At 38.8% G+C, this 27928-nt stretch overlaps 1 protein-coding gene and 1 non-coding gene across 2 annotated transcripts in view; both read right to left on the bottom strand.

The window, feature by feature from the left end:
• Nucleotides 1–27928, bottom strand: part of SUGCT (succinyl-CoA:glutarate-CoA transferase) — a 977794-nt gene that overhangs the window by 657895 nt on the left and 291971 nt on the right. The window lies entirely within an intron of this gene.
• LOC129401029 (small nucleolar RNA U13) lies at nt 7975–8081 on the bottom strand. The gene has a single exon (XR_008628055.1). It is a non-coding gene; the product is annotated as a small nucleolar RNA U13 (small nucleolar RNA).

The raw sequence follows: 27928 nt of genomic DNA, 5'->3' as shown, positions 1-27928 counted from the left end.
CTATGGAATACAGAGAGAAAGAGAACAGACAGTACTGAAAAATGACAAAACCATGGCATCAGAATACAAAACCAACTGCCAAACAGTTGTGGGGAGCCAGGGGGGGGAATAAAGGCACAGGAGAAGAGAAGTAGGGACACTGGTGATGGTTGTGGGATGTAGTGACTTTGTATATAATATAGTTAGCACTACCGCAATTTTCTTAGCTATATTAAAATATTTTTATTTAAAATTATTTTGAGCAGCATCGCTATTGTTTTCCAAGCAGATGAACTGGTTGACATTCCCTTTCCTCACAACCACTCTAGCACTGATAGGTTTTGTGGGTTTTGGGGTTTTGTTTTCTTTGGCATATGCCAGTTTAATGGTGTGAGGAGGCATCATGTTTTGATTTGTATTTCCATCATGATTGAGTGATGCAGAGAAGCCTATTGTCCATCTGTTTCTCCTCTTTAAGGTAGAGTCTGTTCCTCTCTTCTCCCCATTTCCTGAGGTTGTTTATTTTTTATTGCTAAGTTTTATAAGAGCTTTATGTATCCTGGACATTAAACGTTTGTCAGGTGAGTGGTGAGCAAATATTTTCTCCCAGTCTGTGTGGTGTCTTTTTACTTTTATCCAAGTTATGATATATGGACACTTCTTAAAATGAAAAAAAACAAACAAGAATGGAGCTACCATACCGCCAGCAATCTGACTTCTCAGCATATAGCCAAGCAACACAAAATCACAGTTTCAAAAAGACATTTGTTACCAGGTGTTCATTATAGCACTATTCACAATAGTCAAGACCTGGAAGCAGTCTAAGTGCATAAGACATAACTTACAGAGAATGATAGCAAAAATATTTATATCAATAACCTTGCCCAATATCAATGCCTAAACACACCAATCAAGAGACACAATGTGGCAGAACACATCAGAACACTGAGCATAGATTTCTACTGCCAACAAAAAAATGCCTTTGGGTGCTCAGGGAAAACACAGGCTCAAAGACAAAAGGCTGTAAAACAATATTTTCAGCTAACAATTCCCTTAAATAGGCCAGGGTGACTATACTTACATAAGACAAAATGTACCTCAAGTTTTAAAAATAGTAATAAAGAACAGAGGTGGTCATGGTATATTCCAAAACATTTAAACTCCTAATAATGGTCTATAAAATAGTTTCAACAACTGCTAACAGACAACAATGAAGATATTGATATGACAGTAGTGGGAGGCTTCAACACTGCTTCATTACCTCTGTATGGATGACTGGACTAAACTCAATAACAAAACACTGTCTCTGAAGGAAGCAACAGGCTTAGCAGACATTTTATACATAATGTATATGTATATATATACACATATATACATACATATATATATATGACATCACATCCTCAAAGCTCCAATGCACTTCTTCAGTGTACATGGCACATTCTCCAAGGTAGAACACATACTGGATCACAAAACATACCTCCATAAAATCATAAACATAGAAATGGTATCAAAAAAAATCCTTAGACTATAATCACTTAAAATGGAAGTTAATCACAAATAGAAATTGAGGGAAAACATGAACACATGAAAATTAAACAATTCACTACTGAATGGTCAGTATGCCATAGAATAAGTCAGAACAGAAATCAAAAGATTCCTAGAAACAAATGAGAATGAAGATATGAGCTCCCCAAACATATGGGACACAGAAATAGTGGTAGTGAGGAAAGTTTATAGCAATGCAAGCTTTCTGTAAAACAATACAGGCACTCCTCAAAAAAGTAGGAATTGAGCTTCCATATGACCCAGCAATTCTACTTCTTGGCATCTACCCCAAGGGCCCAAAAACTCTATTCAGAAAAAAAAAAACTCTTTCACTTCTATGTTCATTGCAGCACTAATCACAATTACTAAAAATCTGGAAACAACCCCAATGTCCAAGAATACATGACTGGATAAAGAAATTATGATCAGACTTGTAACTATATCTCACAGTGACTCAGTAAAAAATAATAACAAAATAAAACAAAAACAAAAAAATAGAAAAGATAAAAGAAACAATGGTATAGTATAGATAATGGAATACAATCAGCTTTAAGGAAAATATGACAAAATGCAATTTGCTGCTATGTGGATAGAAGTGGAGTATTGTGCTAAGTGAAGCTAGTCAGAAGAGAGACAGACAAATGTATATAAAGAAACAAAGTCAGAATATAACAAATGGCCAAAGTTGCTGAAATTGAGAACTGTCTTCATTAGGAAGCATTCCCTAGGGAGAGAGGAATACGAGGGACACTGGACAGTGGAGAAAGGAAGAAAGAAACCATCTTCACTCTGATGGAGAAGGTGGTGCTGGGATGTCTCGTGTGTAAACCTGAATGCTAAGAGTTTTGTAAGCAACAGTGCCTAATAAAGGAAACTTCTCCTTAAACAGGGAAAAACAAAAAAAGAAAAGTGAAAGGAACCCTAAGTAAAAGGAACCCTAAGCAAAATAAAGAATATCATAAAAACTGGAGCAGAAACTAATGAAACAAAAATCTAAAAACAATATAAAGTATCAATAAAACCAAGAGCTTATTCTTTGAAAAGTTAAAAACATTTAAAACCCCTCAGCTACACTAATAAATTAAAAAGGTATAAACTTAGTCAATAGAATCAGAAATGAAAGCTATAACATGCTACAGAAACGCAAAGGTATGTGGAAGAGAGCTACAGAGAAAGTAGGAGAAATGAACAAATTTTTAGAACTGTAAAATTTCCAAAGTTGAATCATGAGGAAATAAAAAAAAACTTGGATAGGTCAATTACAGGCAAGGAGAGTGAAATGGTGACCAAAACCTTTTTGAAAATAGTTACTATAAGTTCAACATTACCCAAGTACCAAAACCAGATATATCACTACAAAAATTCCAGACTAACAACAAAATTAAAATCATAAAAATGATCATATGTCATGAACAAGTGGGATTTCTTCTAAGGATGCAAGGATAGATCAAAATACATAAGTAAAGTAATTTAATAGCACCACATCAATTAAAGAATGGTTAGAATCACATGGTCAGATGTGATCATCTCAGTGGAATAGGAAAATCTTTTGACAAAATTCAACATCCATTTATGATAAAACTCTCAACAAAATGAAGATAAAAGGAAGTTATCTCAATATAGTAAAGGTCATATATGACAATCCCAACCTAATATTATACTCGATTGTGAAAAACTGAAAACTTTTCTACAAAGATCAGGTACAGTACAAAGATGTCTACTCACTGCTATTGTTCAACACACTTATAGAAGTTCTAGCCACAGCAATTACGCAAAGAGAGAAACAAAGAGACCACAATTGGAAAAGAAGTTAAATTATATTATTTGCAGGCAGTATGATATTTTGCATAATAAACCACGAAGACAACTAATGAACTATTACACAAAATAAATAAATATAGCAAAGTATCAGACCATACTAAACCTACAAAAATAAGTTATACTTTTATATGGAAACAAAACACTAGAAGAGAAACAATATATTCAATTCCTACTTAGTATAGCATAACAGAAATCTTTAAGCACAAAATAGGTGAAAGACTTTTATATGGAAAGCTAAATCACAGTTTTAAGAACTAGAAGAAACAAGGAAACAAAAATATTTTATGTTCAAAATTCAGAAGAGCAGATAAATCCGGAGCCGCTAAGCGCGAATCGGACCCTCTGCGCCTAAAGACTTTGATTCCAGAGATCTAACACATTCAGGCATCCAGCGCAGCATCCGACAGCAATGCACTGGGACTGCGAACTGGGCTACAACTCTGCAGCCGGGGGTGGATTTTTTTCCTCCCCACCCTATCTTCCTGCACGGAAAGCGGCGGGCTGGCGGCACCCACGTGGCAGGCGCCATCTTCTAGACTCCAAACCCAGAGGTATTCGGTTTTTACTTTTGGGGCTCCCAGGAACTCATGGGAAGGGGGTGTAACCAGCACGCCCTCGGCCCAGATAAATCTGGAGCCGCTGAGCGCGAATCGGACCCTCTGCGCCTAAAGACTTTGAATTCAGAGACTCCTTACAGCAATGCACTGGGACTGTGAGCTGGGCTATGTAATTTCTGGCAGAATTTTCCCTGGACTTTATACAGAAATCCAAAACCGCGCGGACTTAACATTTATAATTGTTAGCAATGTGAAACGGTTCCTTTTGAACAGGTCTGACTTGGGGGAGGGAGGGGAAACTCCAAATAATAACAGTAAGTTTTTGTTGAAATATTGAAGGTTTTTAATGTAGCAGCCACCTGTCTGGACTGTGAACTAAGCAAAAGCCCCACGCTGGCCGACGCGGCGTGGCATACACCATACTATGAGGCGCAGGAAGGGGGATGAGGGGGGAAAAGAAAAAAAAAAAGGGAAAAGGAAAAAGGAAAAAAAAAAGAGAGAGAGAGAGAGTTATGTACTTGTAGCAGTGGGGCTACATATCTCTTCATTTCCAGCAATGAAAAACTAATTATCAAATGTAGTAGGTCTGTCTCTCTTGGGTGGAAACTCGAACAACTATAGTGAGTTTTGTGTTGAATTATGGAATGTAATCAAGGTAAAGAAAAAATGAAGTGAAATTCATTACTTATACAGTAGGGGGTAGGGGGTGGGGGCGGGGGGTATACTGGGGTTTTTGGTGGTGGAATATGGGCACTGGTGAAAGGATGGGTGTTTGAATATTGTATAACTGACATATAAACCTGAGAACTTTGTAACTTTCCACATGGTGATTTAATAAAAAGTTTAAAAAAAATTCAGAAGAATTAGCATTTAAAAATGACTATAGAACCCAAAGCATTATGCAGATTGGGTGCAATCCCTATTGAAATTCTCCAAGCATTCTTAAAGGATTTTTCACAAGCATATTAAAATCTATATGGAACCACAAAACTTCATGAATTGCCAAAGCAATCCTGAGCAGGAAAAAATATGGGGTAGTATATTCCTGATTTTAAACAGACTTCAAACTTCGATAATAATCAGAACAGTATGGTACTGGCATAAAAGCAGTTAGATAAATGGAATAGAAATAAGAGCACAGAAAGAGACATAAGATTTAGGGACAGTAAATTTATGACAAAGGAGACAATAACATAATATGGATGAAAGAAATACTCTTCAACAAATGGTACTAGTGAAACTGGTCAGTCACATGCAAAAGAACAAAACTTGGACACTATCACACAATGCACAAAAATTAGCTGAAAATTCATTAGAGATTCACATACGAGACCTTAATTCATAAAACAAATAAAGGAAAACTGCAAAACACTCGAAAATATTTACCTCACTGATTTTGTCAGAGATTTACCTCTACTAACAAAGGAAACTAAAACAAAAAAATAATCAAATGTTATTATATCAAACTAAAAAGTCTCTGCTATGCAAAAGATACTACGAATAAAGCAAAAAGATACTCTACTAAATTTTGATAAATACTATGTATTATAAAAAGGATTAATAACAAAGACATATAAAGTACTCACAAGACTCAACGGCAAAAATAAACACCTCATTTTTTAAAAAAATCCTAAAAGCTGAACAAGAAACTTCAAAAGACATGCAGATGGCTAATAAGCACATGAAAAATTATAAATAACAATGAAAATCACAGAAATAGGCCACTGTGATAGTACAGTGGGTCAGGCATGTGCCGTGCACGGGGCGACCTGAGTTCGATCCCCGGGTTCCCATATGGTCCCCCAAGCGCTGCCAGGAGTGATTCCTGAGTGCACAGAAATATCAATAAGAAGAGAGTGAGACATTACCTCACATTCATGTACATAACCTACACAAAAAGATCAGAAAATAATTTTCTCAGGAATGTGGGAAAAAAGGAAACCTTATTCATTCTTGATGATAAACTGGCTCAGTTTCTATGGAAAACAGTATGGACATTTCTCAAAATTTACAAACAGTTTAAACCTAAATATTTTTCCCCAGAATACAAATACACTAATTCAAAAAGATTATAAACACACGCGCGCACTCGCACACACACACACACAAACACAATCTATGCCATTGGTACAGTACTATTTATAATCCTCAAGATCTAGAAACATTTCAAATTTCTCATGATGGACAAGTGAATAAAGGACTTGGTAAATACATATACAGTCACATACTACTCAGCAGTAAGAAAAAAATGAAATCTTGCTTTTTGCATGCAGAACTGAAAGGACATGCTAACCAAAGTCAGTCAGAAGTTGAAGAATAAATATTGGATAGTCACACAATACTATCTTTTAAGCTCACTAATTGGTTCTCCCATTGGACCTAGCGCTTATCTAGCTCTTGATCTCATCTATTGAGTTATTTTCTTACTTTTTAATTTTCTTTTAAAATTTCTTCCGTTTTAAATGTAAAATGTACTTTTAAAATTTTATTTTCCTACCTCAAATTTTTTAATTTAAATTATTTTCTTCTTAAATTTCTACTTTTAGTTTTATTTCTGAACACATTAAGTTTGGGTTTTTTTTTTTTCAAGTTCTTTTAAAGTTTTTTCAAGTTTTACTGGACATCTTCGGTTAGCCTTTCTGAGTTCCCTTTTACTTCGTTCTTCTATGTTTCTTCTACCTATGTGAGTTTATTATTACTCATGAATTCTTTTCTAGAGAAATATAATCTCCCATGTCTTAGATTTTGAAGACTTATTTTTTACCTCATTTCACATTCCCTAGAAATCTCAAGTTTCCATGTATTATCATTCTTGTCTGCCTATTTTGCTACTTTAACTTTTTTTTAATCTAGATCAGAAATTTAAGACATTAGAATTTATATTTCTCAGCAAGTGGTGTTGAGTTTTCTCATTTTACCTTATTGCCTTGGTTCCTATAGCTTTTCAGTCTCTCTATTTGCTCAGTCAGCGCACGGGGTTGTGGAACGGAGGGGTTTGTAGGCTATCTACGCATGCGGGGGAGGGAAGACCTAGTTCATGTCTGTCGGATCACAATTTTTCTCCTCTGAAATTTGGCAGTCAGTGGGCTGGCAGCGCACTTTACAAGGTCAGTGACAGCCCCGGCCAGGAGAGGGTTAAGTGTGGTCTAGGGGCCTCACCTGTTTGCTCTGTGGGTGCTGTGTACTGGGGGCCACTCGCACACCTTTTCCACTCTCCCCTCCACAGGTGCCCTCACTGGGCCAACCATCTCCCCATCATGGGCACTTAGTGCGGTCTGTGCAGGTCTGTATCAGCCCTGGGATGCAAAGGGAATTTAGTACTGCTTGGAGCTGACGCATTCTCTCAGCCTTGCAGAATTGATTATTTCTGGTTGCTTGTTAATTGTTCCTCCAGTGATTAAGATCAGGAATCTCTTCTATCACCATTTGGGTGATATATTTGCATTTTTCTTTAATGAATTATCTCCAAATGTTAACTTTCTAATTAGGATTTTCCTGTTTTCCTTACTGCTTTACAAAGTTTTATATAGAATATGTAATTTTATATACATCTCTTTGCTTACTTTCTCCACTCCGGATAAACCCATGCTCCCTCTCGTACATATATTTCCTCTCTCCCCTCACATCTTTCTTCATTTTTTTCTTATTATATTTAACTTATTCTAATGTAGACAAAATCCACAACTGTGGATACAATTCTAGAATTGAAACTGATTAGATAACAAAGCTCCAATATTAAAATCAGTAAGTAGCGCTGTAGCACTATCCCCGCTGTTCATCGATTTGCTCCAGCACCACCAGTAACGTCTCCATTGTGAGACTCGTTGTTACTGTTTTTGGCATATTGAATATGCCATGGGTAGCTTGCCAGGCTCTTCCGTGCTGGCGGGATACTCTCTGTAGCTTGCCGGTCTCTCTGAGAGGGACAGAGAAATCGAACCCGGGTCCATTGCGTGCAAGACAAACACCCTACCCGCTGTGCTATCGCTCCAGTTCAATCAGTAAGTATTAAAATCAGTATTACAATCAGTAAATATTAAAGTCAATAAGTATTTAAAAACCTTTTAAAGTTCACGTGATAGGTAATGTGCCAAATGCATAACAAGATTTAAGGGAGACACATGTCACACAAGCGTGTGAACACCCAATCATCATGTTTATGAACCAGAAAAGGGTTCTTAAAAAGACCATTTTCATGTGAAAATTGTTGTATCTAATCATGGAGTTGTTAAGTCTTGTCTAAAAATTTAAACTGTTTGTTGCCAGTTGAGCCTTCTGTGTTACTGTTTCTGTTTGCTGAGTTCAGCTGCCTTCTACTTTAGTGTCCCAGCTATTTGCTGTGCTCTGCCTGGGATTTCAGGATGCACCAGACCTCCTCAGAGATCTAGTAGGAATCGGTAGAGCAGGTCCAGGTGTGCCAACTGCGGAGACCGGGAAGCAGGAGAGGCTGGCAGGAAGCTCACCCAACACCCCGCCTCCCCAGCCCCCGTCCCACCCCGGGACAGCAAGGAAACCCGAGAGTTCTAGCCTGGGCACCGGGGCCCCTAAAATAATTCAGACTGGCCTCTCTACAGAGAATATGTGTGGCTTGAGCGTCTTCTCACATCTGAATAGTTTTATTCGATTAAAATATCACCAAGTGGGGGTGGGGCAGAGATAATAAAGGGCTAAAGCATTTGAGCACCACTAGGAGTAATCTTTGAACAGAGAGTCAGGAGTAATCCCTGAGAACTGCCAGTAATAATTTTTTTTTAAAATACTTGAAGCAGGGCTGAAGAGATAGTACAGAGCTTAAGGCATTTGCCTTACACAAGGTCAGTCCCTGGCACAGAATACATAAGACCACCAGAAGAAATTAACAAAAAGACTATTTTATTATTTTTGTTAATTTCTTCTGGCAAGAAGCTTGGATGGTGGTTTTACTGGAGTAGTTCATTAGGAATCTGACTCTCCCATTGAAGTAGGGTTTTTGCCTGAAACAGCAGGTATAAGCTCCAGTAAGAAGGTCAGACACAGCCAAGAAGAAGCCAAAAAGGAAGAAAAAAATAAAATAAAACCAAATTAGTAATGGAAAGCTGGCCTACCAAAGAGTTTCCCTGTGTATAGATAATAAAGCCTTCAGAGAATTTTCCCTATGCAGATATTCCAACTTCAAGTCACTAATGTAAATTTACCCTTCTCAGCTATTCAACTATAGATCTTAGTGAAGGATCCTAGGAGAAGAGGAACAGAACCCACAGTGTCCATTCATGTCATTTCAAGATAAGAATAAGTCTTTTTCAGTTAAGAACATACAAATATTAAAACGATGGAATGTTTATGAAGATATTATGCTCCACAGTGGGAAAACAATACACCCGGTCAGAGGCAAAGAGCATATTTATATGTAAACAAAAACATGAGAAAAATTTATAGAGCACTTATTATGGCCAAAATTTGTGAACCTTATTTGGTCTACCAATTCCTTTTCAGAAAAAAAAAATACTCAGCCCAGCACCTTGCAGCCAAAGCTACTAGTAGCAGCCTAGACTGTTCTATGCCCTCCTGGGTGCAAGATCTCTCCCAGGGAAGCATGACTCAAGAATATTAAAGAAAACACTGAGTTCTATATTTTAAAAGTGAAGATATGGTGTGTAAAAAAAACATTCAAAACAAAAATGTTTTAAGAATTTTAGATTCACTAAAAAATATAGAGGAAAAGGACTAGAATAAGAAAATTGTTAATAGAATTTCAAATGGTACTAAAATTTGTGAAATTCAACATGTATTCTGCAGGAAAACCCAAGTCGTTTTGAAGACTTATCAACCTAGAGCATGTTAAAGAATAAAGAAACAAACACTTCAGTGATCAAAAACTGATGAAAAAGAAGTTGGAAATTGAATATATACGTAAATATCTTACTAAAGAAATCTAGACCAAGGATATTGCTCAATGGCAGCACACATGTGATGCCAGGGTCTATGTGTTGGAATATTACCAAAGGAATGACCAGATATGAAACATCACTGCTACCTTTTAACTTCTACCTTTGAATGCAAAGGTAAAAGAAGTCATTTACCTCAGAAGCACCATCAACTGTGCCCAACAAAGACACCTGAACACGTAAACAGGGCTGGAAGAAGTGGCTGGAGCAGAGGGACAGGAAGACGCCCCATTTCCGTTAGCTTCCTGGGCTGAATGACTTTCCCTTTTCAAGTGGCTATTTTGTGTTTCTGGCTTAGGAGGAAGTAGGATAAGCCATTTTCCCAGTTTACATTTGCTTAGTTTTTCTATAATGAATAAAATTAAGCTGAATAAATATCTAAATCTGTTGACCAAATATCTTCACTCTAGTAGGACCCAGATAATTAAATATAGACAAATGCTGATTAATAGTTTTAGACAACAAAGAAACAGTCCTAAACACAATTTTTTAAATAGTAGATTAGCCTAGAAAACTTTATATTATTATATATAGAATAAAATACATAAGTTCTTAATGGGGAAAGATTACTTCTCAAGAACACAATATCCAGACAAATTTTCACTCACTTGTAAAGAGAACAGGAATATAAGATATGCCAGAGATAATTAAATCTAATTGCTATGTAGATGGAAGAAAAATGAAATTCTTGTAAAATATTTCACTCATAGACAAATTAAGACAAAAACTCACTTATATGCAATGGAGCTATGAATGGGAACAAATTGTGTCACCACTTTATCTTAATTATTCCCAAACTACTCTAAATTATAAGCATAAAATAAAACTGTATAATAACTTTTGAAAGAAAAGATACATGAGTAAAAATAAATAACTTAGGTATCACTGTCACTGTCATCCTATTGCTCATCGATTTGCACCAGTAACATCTCCATTGTGAGACTCGTTGTTAATGTTTTTGGCATAACGAATATGCCACGGGTAGCTTGCCAGGTCTGTAGTATGGGAAAAATACTCTCGGTAGCTTGCCGGGCTCTCCGAGTGGGGCAGAGGAATAGAACCCGGATCAGCCGCATGCAAGGCAAACACCCTATACTGCTGCCATCAGAAATCTGGAAGTTATAGGGAAAAGAAAGTAAAGGAGTTGAAATTCTTTGACTTGGCATCGAGGGAGACTAAGTTTACTTCTTAATGGGGATACCTATAACTAAACATTTTCAAATAGGATTTGCTTTGTTTTGGGGGCCACACTTGATGATGCCTGGGGGCTGCTCCAAGTTCAGTGATAAGTTCCACTCAGCAAGGACAGAAGACCCTGCAGTGTCTTGAAGCAGGGGCCTTCACATGCAAAGCAAGTGTTCCAGACCTTTGTAGATATGTTCCCCCAACTCTTAAAGTGAGATTCTTTTTGGTGGAGAGATCACATTTCGCAGTTCCCAGGGCTGACTTTTGTCTCCACACGCAGGGATCATCCGAGGGAACTACGGAGTGCCGAGGATAAAAACCTGCTGTATTATCACTTGGGCCCCTCAAGTAAGATTTCTTTTAACAATTAGTATTTAGGAAAACCAAAGCAAATATACATATATACATATATGTATGAATATATATATATATTCCAAATTACTAGAGAAAAAAAAAACACAAAAAAGAATATATCATATTTTAAAGGACATAAAACAACAAGCAGCAGAAAATATTTTTTTAATTCAATCCTGATGCTAGAAATAGAGCTAAATCTAACAAGAACATGTAAATAGGCATTCTAAGAAAAACAATTACATCTTTATTCAGGATGTTCTCACATATCTGTGGTCTGCAGAACAACATGAAAAGGAAATGAAGGTATCAAAAACTAGGGAACGTTTGGCCCTAAGTCACAGAAATAAAACGTCCAGGGATGGAGGGAAATGGAGAGGGAAGTGAGAAGAGACAGTCTGGAGGGGCCTCTGGGCCTTGGCACATCGGTGGGACACAGCTGAGGTAGAAGGCTCACAGGTAAACACAGAGCCCGCACCACTGTAAGCATTAGAGTCAAACTACAATAATAAACTTGAAAAAGTAACTCAAAACGAGTAGCCCTGGGGGGTGGGAGGGAAGCTGGGACACTAGTAGGAGAAAGGACAATGGTGGTGAGTCTGGAGCTGGCACAGTCCAAGGCAACATAATTGGAACTGCAGAGAAATAACAAAGGACTGTAGTGATACAACCAGTGTGGCCCACATATATCATCAGTAGTTACCGTTGGAAAACGTAAGAGGAAAAGATTCTACCAAAACATGTAAAACATATGACCAGACAAGAAAAGCAAGTATATGAGCTATTTGAAAAAAACATATAAAGCTAAACTGAGAGTAGGGGTTTCATTCAAGCTTTGGAACATCAGACTAAAATGAGCAAGCCCCACATGCCACCTCCTCCTGGAACCACCAGGCGTGGTTCAGGGGCACAATCCGTACCCTCAGACTCAGCATAAGAGCGGCACCAATACCGAAAATAGAGAATTTAGCTGAAAACACACTAGAAGAGTTCACTGAAGCAATATGACTGACCAAATTAATTTTTTTAAAGTCTATTCATTTTATACTTCTTGGGGGTCACACCCAGTGATGCTCAGGGGTTACTCCTGACTCTACACTCAGGAATTACTCCTGGCAGTGCTTGGGGGACCATATGGGATGTCAGGGATTGAACCCAGGTCAGCTGCTTGCAAGGCAACTAACATTCTGGCCCCCAAAATTAATTTTTTTATTTAATTTTATTTTTTGGGGATTGTTGTTGTTGTTGTTTTGCATATATGTGGCTCGGCTCAGGGCTTAATTCAACTCTGTGCTCAGGGAGCACTTCTGGTGGATCCAGGGAACCATGTCGGGTGCAGGATCCCAACACAGGTAAGCTGTATGCAAAGAGGTGAAACCCTCCAAATAAATTTTTATATTTAGACCTCTAAAGTAATTAATCAAAATCTGAAAGGATTCTTACAATTTGACATTTTGACTCAACTTTCTCTAAAAGGAAACACAAGACCCTAAAATGCCAGAAAGCTTGTTAAAAAATAAATACCTAAGTTTGCTATAAAGCAAAAATACAGGAATTATTATCCTAGGTTTAAGTGAGATGGTGAGAATGGAAGAGAACATGAAGTTTAGAAACGTGGGCCTGTGTATATGTGGCAATTAAACATGCTCTTATCAGTGAGGTTTATCAATAAATAGCTTTAAACTAATTAAATGAAAGTAGCTACACAAAAATATGGATTGGGTTACTATAGGAAAATCATAAATGACTCTCGTTTTGTTGGTTTTGTCTTTCTTTAAAACTGGCATTATCTCAGCTCTAAAATTTTAACATTGAGAGTATTTCAATTAATTCATTAGGAAAACATCATAATTGTTATCTTAGCAGTGTGAATTTGATTAATGTAACTGGAAAAAGAAAATATGCTTCAATTCTATACATAATAAAATAATTCTCTAAATTCTCTCAATGACCAAGGACAAGTAATATGAAAAAAATGCTTCAGCAACTAGTACTCAAAGAAACTGGAAGGAAAAGTGGATTAAAAACTTTATAGTAAAATGAGTTGCAAAAGCAGCACTGTGCTCGCTCTGGCAGCACATATACTAAAATGTGTGCAAGGATGACATGCAAATTCATGAAGCATTCCATGGAAGGAAGGAAGGAAGGAAGGAAGGAAGGAAGGAAGGAAGGAAGGAAGGAAGGAAGGAAGGAAGGAAGGAAGGAAGGAAGGAAGGAAGGAAGGGAGGGAGGGAGGGAGGGAGGGAGGGAGGGAGGGAGGGAGGGAGGGAGGGAGGGAGAGAGAGAGAGAGAGAGAGAGAGAGAGAGAGAGAAAGAAAGAAAGAAAGAAAGAAAGAAAGAAAGAAAGAAAGAAAGAAAGAAAGAAAGAAAGAAAGAAAGAAAGAAAGAAAGAAAGAAAGAAAGAAAGAAAGAAAGAAAGAAAGAAAGAAAGAAAGAAAGAAAGAAAGAAAGAAAGAAAGAAAGAAAGAAAGAAAGAAAGAAAGAAAGAAAAGACGAGGGAGGGGAGGGAAGGAGGGAGGGAAAGAGGGAGGGAAAGAGGGAGGGAAAGAGGGGAGGGAGGGAGGGAGGGAGGGAAGAGAGGAAGGAAAAAGCAACACTGAGTGACAGGCTTAACTTCAGAAAGGCAGCTAAAGTGAAGCTGTTCTCTCCGAGGTCACCTTCATAAGCCGGCACAGAAATGTCCTGGAAGGCAGAGGGATAATCCAAGAAAGCTGAGCCTTCTCAGTTTGCATAACCTGTTGCTAAAGGATTTCTGGAATGCAATGTCCAAATGAAATTGACTGGTCTTTGTGACTCACAAAGTTGAAATTATCCAGAAAAATCACTGAACTTACCCAGAAAAATCACTGTACTCTCAATACAGTAACTACAACATACATAATAAACAGAATATGTAAGAGCACATATTACTCTGATAATTAGGAACATGATAATTTTTTCATAATTTATTTTAAAGGAGATCATTATAAAGAGGGCAAAAAAATCACTTTCAAGTTTTAAGAATGCTTGCTTTGAAGTACTGTCACTCACCAAAAATAATATCATTTCTTTTATTATAATGCCTACCAAAAGATGACTGGAAGGCACATTTGGTTTGAATGACTTGAAATAGGCTGCCAGTATCAAAATCAACAAAAGAGCAGAAGTGTCCTTCCAAAAGAAAAAGGTAAAACAGGCCCAAAGAAATGTGAACACAGGGACAGAGTAGCGAGTTAGCAGTAATAGGAAACTACCCCCGCCCCTTGCTGGACATTGAAGCAGCTGGCTCTAAATGAGGAATGATCCAGAGCAAAGTACTGCCACGTTGGGCATTCTACTGTACCTAGAGACCAAGGCCAACTGTAACTTTTAATTATTTTGTATTTGCCATAACCTGAAGCCCTGAAGCTACCTCTGTACTTTTGTGATTTAAACTGTGACACTTATAAAGCAAATTATATGTATTTATATTAGTGTTTATAATTTGAATATATATATACTAAATTATAAAATAGCAAAGACATTTTATTGATTTGGACATTTTTAGGGGGTGCTGCTAAATGGTCCTCAGAAGACCCTGGAGCCCCTCTGGCGAGTCTAAGCCAACTGGGGTGGTTCAACAAAAGGGCCCTGAGGTGCCCGGGATATGCCGCCTACCCAGCAGTGCAGTGGCCTCGGAGCTGCACCCAGTAATGCTCAGGGGACACCAGCCAGGGTACACCAGGCATGGGCCCTGAAGGCTATATGAACGTCCAGCCCCTTTGTCACTGTTTTAATAGGCATAGAATTTTCCAGCTTACCAACAGAAAAAATGAACAAGCAAATTAATTAATGTCCATGTTAATTTCAGATGATAGTTTGATAAATCCTTTTGAACTTGCACTTTGTAAGGTACTTTTCTGTTTTGTCTTGTTTTGTTTTTGAGTCACACCCAGCTGTGCTCAGGGCCTGTTATCACTCTGTGCTCAGAGATCACTTCAGGCAGGGTGGGGGACCATATGTGATGTTGGAGACCAAACTCGGGTTTGCAGTATGCAAGGCAGAGCCCTGTCCAATGGACCACTGCTCCAGTTCAAGGTGCTTTGTACTTTAAAATAGTTCTATCCAGCTCTGAAATATCTCATCTATATGGGTTATAACTTTATTTGGAGAACGATGTACATAAGGAAAACTTTTCCTGTTTTTCTTGAAACCACAAAAAGATGTTAATAGCAAATTCTGATTCATATTAATAAAGTAAATGACAAATATCTTCCTTTGAATTTGTGAATCTGAAATCTCTCTTTTATGTACTTTTAACTTTTTTGTCACAGGCTTAAAGAAGGCTTTAAACACTTTCAAAAATTATGTGTCTAAGTTTCAATTTTCACAAAGCATACTTATTTTAATTGTGTTAAAACAAGAATCTAAATTATCGTTGTATTTCTCACTTTCCATACACATGTCTAATGTGTATAGTATAGGAAATAAAGTGTAGGAAAAAGTAATAAATGAAAGAGAAATATTCTTCTACTGCCGAGCCAAATTAATACTGGAAAAATGTGGAATTCTGTCATTTAAAATGAATGAGCACCTTATAAAAGTACACTTTGCAATATTATTTGCTCTTAAGATTTTCTCAAAATACAGAGTCAAAAGAACCAAAGCCACAGTACTGTGTATTAGGCCTTGCCTTGCGTGCAGTTGACCAGGGTTCATTCCCTAGCACCCTGCATGGTCCCCAGGCCCCTCCACAAATGCAGAGCCAGAAGCACTGCCAACTGGCCCCGCAAAAAAATGAGTAAATAAAGATTGGGTAAGTACTTGGCACACTATCCCTTAGCTTTATGTTTAAACTAATTTAGAACTCTGTGAGTCTGAGGGGTTCATACAAACCTAACTCAAAACTAAACAAACACTAATCAGATTAGCTTTCTAATTAGCCTACTAAATAAACTGTTTTGCTAATGGCATCAAAATTAAAATTTCCTGTTAAAGCTTTATAGAATTTTACATATTAAAAGGAACACTTCCTGGTTGATAAAAATTCTGTTTACAAAATACTTTCTATAATGTGAAACACTGTACTATAAGAAGCGAAGTAAAATTGGCTTGTAACAATGAAAACATTACATTTTCCAATGCTCATTTTAAAGCAGAAAATATACTACCGTAATGGTAAAAAAACATTGTCCTCAGTACAGAATAGGGAGAAGATGGAGCCAAAGGAGGCCTGGGTTTGACCCAGCACAGCCAGGGGAGATGTCCCCTAGACCCCAACCAGTCAGCATGGCCTGGAGAGTAGCTCCCCAGTTCTGAGGAGACACTCATACCCCATGGAGTCACTACAACCACACGGCTGGGGGTCTCTCCCATCCCTTCACTCCTTCCATCCTGGTAACAGCTGTGGAAACTTCCCAGGAGCAAGCCTGTCTCTTGCAGCCACTGTTGCTCTGTAGTATGTGGTATAGGAATAGGAATTATTTAGGTATAGGAACCCTTGGTCTCACACTTGCTATGGCATCAGCAGTGCAGACCTCACACTGAAGGGAAGCTTACCAAAAAGAGAAGAACACAGGATGGTCAATAAGCTTATGAAAAAGTGCTCATTATCACTCAGCATCAGGGAAACACAGATGACAATGAGGTATCACCTAACACCAGTGAGGACAGGATGGCAGATATCAAAACAAATTAAAAAAAAACAACTGCAAACAAGTGATGGCAAGGTGTGGTAAAAGGGACCTTTAATCACTGGTGATGGGAATGTCACCTGGGCCAATGTCCATGTAAAAGATAATGAAAAATTAAGAGTGGAGCTCCCATCTGACTGAACTTCTAGGTATCGATTCCACTTCTAGGTATCTATCCCCCAAACACACAGAAATATTAATTAATTTCAAAAGATACATGCACATCAATGTTCAGTGATTGATTATGCTCTTGATTCTATATAGCCAGAATACAGAATCAACCCTGATGTCCAACAACAGACAAATTAATGAAGACATTGTAGTATACATGCATAATGATATATTTTGAGCCCCAAGAAAAAGTATGTATAATTATGTACTTTGTAGCAACGTTTGTGGAATTGGAGTATATCATGCTGAGTAAAATAAGCCAGAGGTAGAAGGACAAACACAGGATGATCTCACTCATTTGAGGTCTACAGAGAAACAAAGGGCTAGGTCAACACTAATTCTTGGACAACAGTAAACCTTGGGCACAGGATTACAGCTCTGTGAGTGTCCATCTGATGGCAAAGATTGAGGGGAAAGATTAGGTTGACTGGAACATGAGTGGAGTTTCTGGAACGCATGGTGGGGGCTAAGAGAGAAACAGTCTACACCAAAACCATGATTGTCAACCGCAACAATGGAGGGCGAGCACGGGGAAGGAGACTGGATCGGTGCAGTCTGGGCTGCGGGGGTCCTTGGCAGCTCCTCGGTGGTGTGCAGTGGTTCTGAGCATCAATTCCACCTGCATCAGCAATGTTGCAAGAGATTACAAATTATAAATGCATCCCCACTGGGAGAGGGAGGAAAAGTCTCTGTTGGTCTGAAAATTCTTTTTCTGCAAAAAGTTTTGTTACCACAATACTAGAATATCAGAATCTCTATGAGAAAATATTGCTAAGTGAAAATATAACTAAGGGTTTTATAATAATGAGTTTTTTAAAAACTAAATAAAAATAGAACATATATGAACAGAAGATCACTCTTTGAATATCTTCCTCAGACCAAGGAAGGAGAGAAAGGAAGTACAATGAAGTCCACTGCTCTGGTCGGCAGGATTTTAAAGGAGCAGACAAAGCAAGAGAGCCGGTGCAGCAGGAAGGACATCTGACCCGTACTTTGTCCCTGGCTCCCTTTATGCTCCCCGAGTCCCATCACAACTCATCCTTGAGTACAGAGCCAGGAGTAAGCCCTGAGCACTGTCAAGTGTGCTACCCCCAAAATATAATAAAATGAGTAGATCAATCTCACTTTCTCTCTTTTATGTTGTATCATGGTCAGGAAAATTTATATAGAAACTCTAATGAGAAAACACCAGGCCACTAAAATTTGGCTTCCTGTACAAGCTGAGCAGGTCATAGGTGAAGCATCCTGAGCCTGGGCAGGAGCCCTCCCCGCAAGCGCAGAGCAGCGTCCTGCTTGCCTCCAGTTCCTAGGTACCCCACAGTTAGACCTGTCTTCCTCGATTCACCCTTTTCTGTGTTGCTAACCAATGAAAATGGAAACCTACACAAAAGAAAGAAGGAAAGGTGTAGGATAACATAGCCTCACGTAGTTTAGGTTTATTTGGTTACTCCCGTTACAGTGCTCCTATTCCTCTTTGTTTATTTGTAGCTTCTTTCTTAGTGTTCTATTGACTTGTAAATAATGTTTTTCTCTTCTCCTTGAGTCCTTTTCATAGTTTATTCAGAGCAAGTCCTTTTTGTATGGACACAGGAAGACTTAACAAATGCTATGCTTTTGTAACCTGGGAGTCATTTGACTCTACATGATATTTTCCTCCAGGGCATCTGTTTTCTTGACCTAAGCCTCAACTGCCCTTACTTCCTAGCACCCCCAAAGCAGGGTCCCGACGACGTGGGACAAGAAGGACCCAGGGCAAGCTGTGAGTTGTGTGCTACCCTGGCATCGAGATGGGCCTAGCCAAAGTGCCTAATGCTTAACTATAAGTTAAGAGCTTGATCATGGACAAATGTTGTCATGATCCAAACAGTGATAACTAGATTCGGACCCTGCTAGGGTGAGGAATGATTAATGTGGCCTGAGTGCTGTGGTCTGAGCCTGTGGCAAGATGTTTCCAGGTGAGCTGCCTTGCAAGCTTCAATGTATCACTTGCTATGTCCATACAAAAATAACTAGTATTAAGATGTTAATAAGTTCCTGGACTAAGGAAAAGAAAAAAACCTTAAGAGTCAGGAAGGGTTTTGGAATGCCCTGCCCTCAGGAAGGGCTTTCTTATGTTGATTTTGCTACCTGGCTGGGTGTAGCCTAGAGGGCAAGGTGGGAGAGACAAGTAGGAGGAGGAGAGAGAGAAGCCAGGAAGAAGCAGCAGTGGATCCAGAGAGAGGCCTGAGCAGGGAGTGCGGGAGATGAGAAAGATGGAAGATTGAATAAACCGGTAACTAATCAGCAACTAGCTTGGTCCTCGTTCTTCTTTCGCCTGTCCTTGACCACAGGCCGTCCCGATCCAGCCCATACACCATGGTTCCAGGGCACCGAACTCGGGTGGTGAGACAGAGCCACCTAGAGAGCCCGCGAGTGCACTCGCCCCTCAGCGAGCTTTAGTTTTTTACAGAAAGGGAAGGGGAGGGGAGAGGAGGAAGGAAGAAGGGAAGGGGACAGAAGCCAAGACTCAAATACCTGAGTCCATCTACACTTCATCAGCATACAAAGCAGTGTAAAACAATATCCAGGAATAGATGTTACTTCTAAAATTAGTCTTCAAAGCGATTAAAGGGGAGGGACATTGCAAACTTAACTTGTATGCTACACCGACCAACAAAAACCATGAAAACATAGTTGCCTTCAAACTGCTTCCATTCTCCACTAAAGACATTGAGTAGAAACAGGTCATGAATCACCCAAGCTCTTCAAAACCAAACAAAGCCAGGACAGCAGCTTGAAGGATAGAACACAAACTCAGCATGGGCGAAGGCCTAAACACCTTCCCCTGAACCATGCGGACATAGCATGTGCGCACACACACACACACACAGAGTCATGCATGCATTCACAGTTTCATAAGCATTCATGTGCATGCACACACACACAGACACACAGACACACACACAGAGGCTCCGAAGACTCTTTTAAAAATTTTTAAAAAGCAGTCCATTGAGATAGCCCAGCGAGTCAGACATTTGCTTTGCATGCGGTCGACTGGGACTTGATCCCCATTACTCCATACGGCTCCCTGAGCCTGCCTGGCCTGGTCCTGGAGCACAGATATGGAGTAAGCGCTGAGCGCCACTGGGTGAGCCAGAAATTAAAAATTTATTAAACTGAATTTAAAATATGAAGCATAATCAAGGACACCCTCAGACAGAACTCAGACATTTTTAATTACTTGGACCTATGTTCAGGTCTTAGGAACCTGTTGTGGGTTATGTAAATATTACTAATGAATTCTAGAAGGGCTGGAGATAGCACAGCAGGTAGGGCTGACCCAGTTCGACTCCTCCATCCCTCTTGGAGAGCCCGGCAAACTACCAAGAGTATCCCGCTCACACAACAGAGCCTGGCAAGCTACCCACGGCATATTTGACATGCCAAAAACAGTAACAAGTCTCACAATGGAGACATTACTGGTGCCCACCAGGGCAAATCAATGAACAATGGGACAACAGTGCCACAGACAGTGCTACAGAATTTTAGAACACGTTTTCCATTTTCATACCTATGAAATTTCATACCTAAAATTCTTTTTTCACAATATACTAATAGTTTAAAATAAAATTATTATGCCTGCTGTGATAAGCATATTCCTCTGCTCCTTCGTTTATTTTGGTTGGGGGGCCACACCCAGCAGGGCTTAGCACCTACTTCAGGCTCTGTGCTCAGGGACCAAATGGGTAGGCCTGGGACCTGACGGTGCAAGTCCTGCCTGTGCTGCTCTACTCCCTCAAGGCGCCTCTTCCCTGGGGGCTCCCATCCATCTCAGCAAGGAGAGTGCTCCTTCAGGTGGCATCACTGTATTTAAATGAGGATAAGCAAACTAAATCATACTCAAACATATAGTGGATAAAATACTTCCAGCATCACTCATCATGTCTTGTTTCATTTCAGTGAACAAAACTTTCAGGACCTCTTTATGCATTAACAAAAGAAACATTATACTGTCCAGTCTCCTCTGCTTCCAAATTTTTGTGCCAAGTCAGCGGCAAAAGCACCTGTATTTTTGTACCAAAGCTAAGAAGATGATTTAAAAGTGACAGCAAAAAGAAATAACTGTGTTTAATATACAATTCATAGACTCCCAAGGACAAAGAAAAAATGGAGGGAAAGGTAAAAACGAGCATTTGACACGAGAGTAAGGCTATAAAATAGAGTAACAGATACTACCAATACCAGCTAGCAATGCCTTTGCATCTAATCACATGGTGGGTTGCTTCTACCTTACTAGAAATAAAGTAAAAGGTAACCTGAGGTTTCAGTGAAAAGTCTCTGGTGTTCTCACCTAAATCCCTGGAACTCAGTAGCCTCATAACTAAACCCATATATGTCAGAGAGACCTGGCAGTGTGCACACTTGAAGAGTCAAAAGTGTAAGTAAGCTGTTTGGAAACTGAACTTCCTCTCACCTCAAGTCGGGTTCCACCAGATTATACAAAGCAATGAGAGAATTTTTGAAAGACTGATAGGAGAGAGGAGAGAGAGAGAGAGAGAGAGAGAGAGAGAGAGAGAGAGAGAGAGAGAGATTTTATTTCCAGACCATGTAATATAGTTTTTTTGTTTTGTTGTTTTTTGGGTTTGGGGTTTGGGAAGATTGGTTCTGGGTTTGGATTGTTTTTTTCAGGGTTTTGTTTTGTTTTGTTTTTGTTTTTAATTTTGGGTTTCTGGTTCAACCCAAGCGGTGCTTAGGGCTGACTCTTGGCTCTACGCTCAGGGTTCACTCCTCACAGCACCTGGGGAACTAAAACAGCTTGGAATAAACTGACAGGACATATGGATTTCCCTCCCAATACATTTGGGCCAAAAGCTGGAAAATGAATTCTAAAAAACAAAAAGTTACTATAAATAAACAATGTCTAAAAAAATCACATATTTTATATTAATATATATTTTAATGTATTAAAGCACAGAGATTTACAAAGTTATTCCTAGTTGGGTTTTAGGCATACAAGGGTCCATCACCAATCCCACCACCAGTGCCAACCTCCTTCCAGCAGTGTTCCCGGGCTCCCTCTCCTACTCTTGCCCATCCCCGGCTTGCCATCTTGAGAGGAACCTTTTTAAGTTTAATTCTTAAAGTTGAGGAATTAAAGATCTAAACATCCAAACTGCTGGTGGGAGTGTTCATGGTTCAACCACTTTGGAAAGCAGTATTTATTTTTTAATGAAAGCATAATATTCCAAATCATTTCTAACCTGCTCAAAAATAATTAAGACAAAAGCATAAAACTTTTAAAAATTTATTCTATTTTTATGAAATTGTTCACAATAATTCATTACATACATTCAAACACCAATCCCATCACCATTGCACCTGCCCACCACCATATATCGAATATGTCCACCCCAAATCCCAATCTGTGCCCCCCAAAGTAGAACCAAATCAATTAATTTTGCATTGATTGTTATGAATAACCTGCTAGAAATGGTCCAATAAAGTTTCCTTAAGGGAAAGTGTGTGAAGAGTGTTGTATTTTACCCTGGAGCCAGTAAGCCCTTGTATAAGAGATTACTAACATGTTTGTTAAACCCTATCAAATGTTGTGTGCTACTCTCGGTACATTAGTGGTGTAGCGTATGAAAGGTTGGTGGCCACATTCATAGCTGTGCGCTCCACGAATTCTGAAATTTAGAATATGGTTACACAGCAGATTCACTCGTGGGTAAGGCCATTGATGAGGAAGTTTGTGGGTGTAACTGCCAAGCTACTGGAAAACTAGGGGAGGGGGGAGGCCCATTCCCACACCCAGCAATCTTGGAGATTTCAGTCACAGGTCCCACATACCTGGGTTTTTCTGAAGATTCAACTTATGGTGAGGCTCGGCCGAGCCAGTTGGAGAGCGGCCAAAAGTTACAGAATTCTTAATAACACACTTTTAAAACCACACATCTTGACTGTGCAAACTTTGGTAAGCATATATAACTTCATATGCTTCCTTTTGAAAAGTAGTGAAAGTGGGTAACACATTTTTTATTTCATAGAAAAGGTATATAAATAAAAAAGATAATCCACATAAATTATTTTTTTCTTTTTTTTTTCTTTTTGGGTCACACCCAGTGATGCTCAGGGGTTCCTCCTGGCTCTGCACTCAGGAGTTATTCCTGGAGGTGCTCAGGAAACAATATGGAATGCCGAGGATCGAATCCGGGTTGGCCACATGCAAGGCAAATGCTCTCCCCACTGTACTATCTTTCCGGCCAACATAATTTATTTTCAATAGCACTTGGCTCCCACAAATACTCTCCTTAAAAAAAACTGCACTGTTATGAATGCTCAGTGGATGTGCTATTAATGAGGAAATTTACAATTTCTGACTGTACACAACGCTGCAGTGTCAGAGACAATACAGGAGAGAAAGTCCTTCCTTGTCTTGCAGGCTGCCAACCTGGGTTCAACTTCCAGCACCGTGCATGTTCTCCTGAGTAATTCAAGGGGTCACTTGAAAGCACAGAACCAGGAATAGCTTCATATGTGGCACTGGGTGTAGCCTCCACCCCATACCAATAACAAAAAAAAACTACTGCAACATAAAATATTAGAAAGAATCTTGGAATTTTTAAAGACTACCAAAACAAAATGGGATCCTCACTAAGGACAAAGCAGCCTTAACTAAGCTACAGCACTCTAACTGAGAGAGGCTTTTCCTTAGGACTCCTTTATCCAAATACTGTATTTTCACCAATTTGTTTTCAAGTCTTGATTTATAGTTAATATTATTTCTGGTATTAATAATTTTATTTATTTGGAAAACAATTTCTAATTTTGATTATGAAACTAATTTCTAGAAATATGGCTTTAAGTCTTAAATTCAGAATTTGGTCATTGTAAGTCCCCTTTTCCTAAGACTTAATCATGCCTTAGATTAACTGGCCAATTCTTAGACTGCAAGATTAGAAATGCTGACCCTCGGGAATAAAAGCCCTTAACTTACCTTTCCATAATACTTCACAAGTTTAATTGACCATTTTCTTCTTGGGACTTAGTAATGTCACACATAATTTAAAAAAATTAGCAGCCTCTCATATTTTACTAAGTACTTCTGTATTTCTTGTCCAGTCTTCATTGCCCACTACTTCCTCTTTCCAAGGCTGTAGAGCATCTAAAGGTCAGTGCTCTTATTTAAATCATCTCAAGATCAAGCCTGTTACTACATGGTGAACTATAGACATTTTATCAATATTGAATGAATGGGGGAAAGCACTTCTTTATCCTATAATGCTATACAACAACCTCTTGATTAGTATATTAGTATAATAACAACATAAACAGATTCTGTTTACATCAGCAGATAATATGAAAATTTTTAAGAGCAGACACTGTAATTTTATACATAACAGATACATATGTACACATATATACATTATATATGCATATATAGTCTGTGATTTACAGAGAAATTCAGAAGGAAAAAAGAATAAGTTATCTTTTCTTCATTTCTGAATTTAAAAGGAATAATCAGAACTGGAAAAAAAGGTGAATCTATTCAAACCCATTAAGGTATCAAAACCATTCAAAAGGTAGATTAAAAGATCTACATCATCTGAGTGCCCGAGAATAGATGACTGGTTGAAGCAACTTTGGTACATCTACACAATGGAATACTATGCAGCTGTTAGAAAAGATGAAGTCATGAAATTTGCATATAGGTGGATCAACATGGAAAGTATCATGTTAAGTGAATTGAGCCAGAAAGAGAGGGATAGACATAGAAAAATTGCATTCATTTGTGGAATATAAAGTAACAGAATGGGAGACTAACACCCAAGAATAGTAGAGATAAGTACTAGGAGGATTACTTCAGAGCTTAGAAGACGGCCTCGCATGCTGGGGGAAAAAGCAGCTGAGATAGAGATGGGACCTCCAAGTAAAGGGTGCTAGGAGGGCCCATTCAGGATGGGATATGCGGGCTGAAAGTAGACCATAGACCAAACATGATGGCCACCTAATACTTCTACTGCAAACCACAACACTCAAAAGGAGAGAGAGAGTAAAAGGGAATGCCCAGAGGCGGGTGAGATGGGGGAAGGACAGGGTGGGGGTGGTGGGAGGGATGCTGGGACCATTGGTGGTGGAAAATGGGCACTGGTGGAGGGATGGGCACTCGACCATTATATGACTGAAACACAAGCATGAAAGTTTGTAAGTCTGTAACTGTACCTCATGGTGATTCACTAATAAAAATTTTAAAAAAATTATTTTCGGGGGCTGGAGTGATAGCATAGTGGGTAGGGCATTTGCCTTTCACTCGACCAACCTGGGTTTGACTCCCAGCATCCCATATGGTCCCCTGAGCACCGCCAGGGGTAATTCCTGAGTGGAGAGCCAGGAATAACCCCTATGCATCACCAGGCGTGACCCAAAAAAAACCAAAAATTTTTTTTAAAGATTTTCATCATCAATAACAATCAGAGAAATCCAAATCAAGAAGACAATGAGATACCATCTCACACCAATAAGGATCAAACATATAAAAAAAAAAAGTAGAAAAAAATCTGTGTTAGCAGGGATGTGGTAAAAATAATCCACAGTTGATGAAAATGTTATCTGATTCAAACCTTACAGAAAACAACATGAAGATTTCTCTGAAAAGTAAGAGGAGAGTACCACCACCCTAGAAATTCCATTTCTTGGTATTTATCCCAGTATACAAAAACATTCATTCAGATGGACACATGCACCCCAGTAGCCACCGCAGCACTTAGCACATAACAAGGGTATGGAATAAATCCAGTGCCAACAACAGATGAGAGAATAACAATGGTGTGGACTATATAGACAATGAAATATAAGCAGCTAAAAGGAACAATGAAATCATGCAATTCTCAGCAACTTGGATGGAACTGGAGGGTATCATGTTAAATAAAGTCATGTTAAATAGGACAGAGAATTTAAGGTATCAAAGGGCAGGTACCTAGATTATTCTTGGGGGGGGGGGACAGGAGGAGGAAGAAGAATGGGAAGAAGAAGAAAAAGAAAGAGGAGGAAGAGGAGGAGGAAGGAGAAAGAGGAGGAGGAGGCAGCTAAAGAAATGGGAAAGATGAAAAAAAAATTCATTACAAAAGTAAAAAAAGGTGGGCAACAGTAGCAGTAGCCAGGGGCAGAGAGCACATCGGTGGTTTAAAGGTGTGGTGTATGTGTACATATCTAAACCTAGAGTCAACAACAATGCAAGCAGGAAACCTAAATTATAGTGACAAAACTTCAAAAAATGTGCCTGTCAAGGAAGCACACTGGGGAGTGGGGAAACTGAGGAGCACCGGGGGAGGGGAATGGACAGGTAATGGGACTGGTGTTGGAACACTGCATTTCTGAAACTCAACTATGAATAACTTTGAAAATCACAGTTCCTTAATAAAAATAAATAAATCCAAGCACAGAAGAATGAAGCTTTGTCCTCGCACAAAGCCCACGACTCTACCAGGACAGGGTCCATGCCTTAATCGCTAAAGGCGGGACTGTAGTGCATTATGAGTCCCAAGCACACTGAAACTTAGATGTTACTGAGATGAATAAGAAAATTTGGAAGTACAGAAATATATCATCACACAAGCTTACAGTTAATGGAAGACAAACTGGCTGGGAGTTAGGCAATCAAAAACAAATCAAAATCAAAAGGGCAGTTCTTGCACCCCTTATGACAGATAATGAATTATCAAATTCTACTCACATGGAGAACTAAGTTGACTCAAGAGTTTGTCATGAAAGAGGGTAATAAATAACTTCAAGATATTAATTTGTTCCTAGTCATGACTTACTTAAAGTCCTCTGTCCTCATTCTACTCTGCCCTCCAACTCTTCTGTCCACCAAGGCCACCAACCACATATTCTTATAGGGTGAGGAACTGACTCTAGGAACTCAGTGCTAAAATACCTGTTTAATTGTCATTTTTTGCATCTGTCACTCTCATGACATTCTTCATTCTTATTGTAACAGTTCCTCAATGTTGGGAAGAAAATCATCCTTCTGTCACTTTTTATTTATACACCTAAGTAAAACTGACTCTACTCCATGAAAATCAGAGCAAGATAGTAATCAAAATAGTCTTACACAGTATTCAGAAAATAGAGAAGGGAGGAATATTTTCCAATTAATTGAAAGAGGTCAATAGTACCTGGAAATCAATCAGACAAACTTATAATAAAATAATATAGTGAACCAATATCATGAAAGAATATGGACATGAAATCACACACAAAACACACATAGATGCACACACAGACATACACTGAATTTAGCAACTTAACAAAACTTAACCATGTAAGGGTTTATGCCAGAAATCAAATTGAAATTCATTAACATAATTTACCAACAGAATATAAAAGAAACCCCACACAGTGTAAAAATACCAAAATTAGTGCAAAATAAGGCATTTTTAAAATAAAACAATAAAATATAAATCTTAAAAATATTGTATCATTGGCAAATGAATTACAGAATACGGCCTCATTCTAACAGTTTAGATGAAATCTATGTAACGTGTGCAATAAACAACATACCTTACTATGAAACACTAACCTTATTTTTCTTCAAGAGCAGAAATAAACCTGTAAGCCTCCTCTTGCCCAGGCTCAATCCCAACACCTGAAATGGTCCTCTGAGTACCTCCAGGGGCAATCCCGGAGCACAAAGCCAGCCAGAGGTAATCCCTGAGCACCGCCAGGTATGGCCCCCAAACCAAAATCATTATCATCC

This window comes from Sorex araneus, chromosome 1, assembly GCF_027595985.1.
Source record: "Sorex araneus isolate mSorAra2 chromosome 1, mSorAra2.pri, whole genome shotgun sequence".
Classification (NCBI taxonomy): domain Eukaryota; kingdom Metazoa; phylum Chordata; class Mammalia; order Eulipotyphla; family Soricidae; genus Sorex; species Sorex araneus.
The sequence above is the reverse complement of the archived record's forward strand: the minus strand, read 5'-3'. Positions and strand labels throughout refer to the sequence as shown.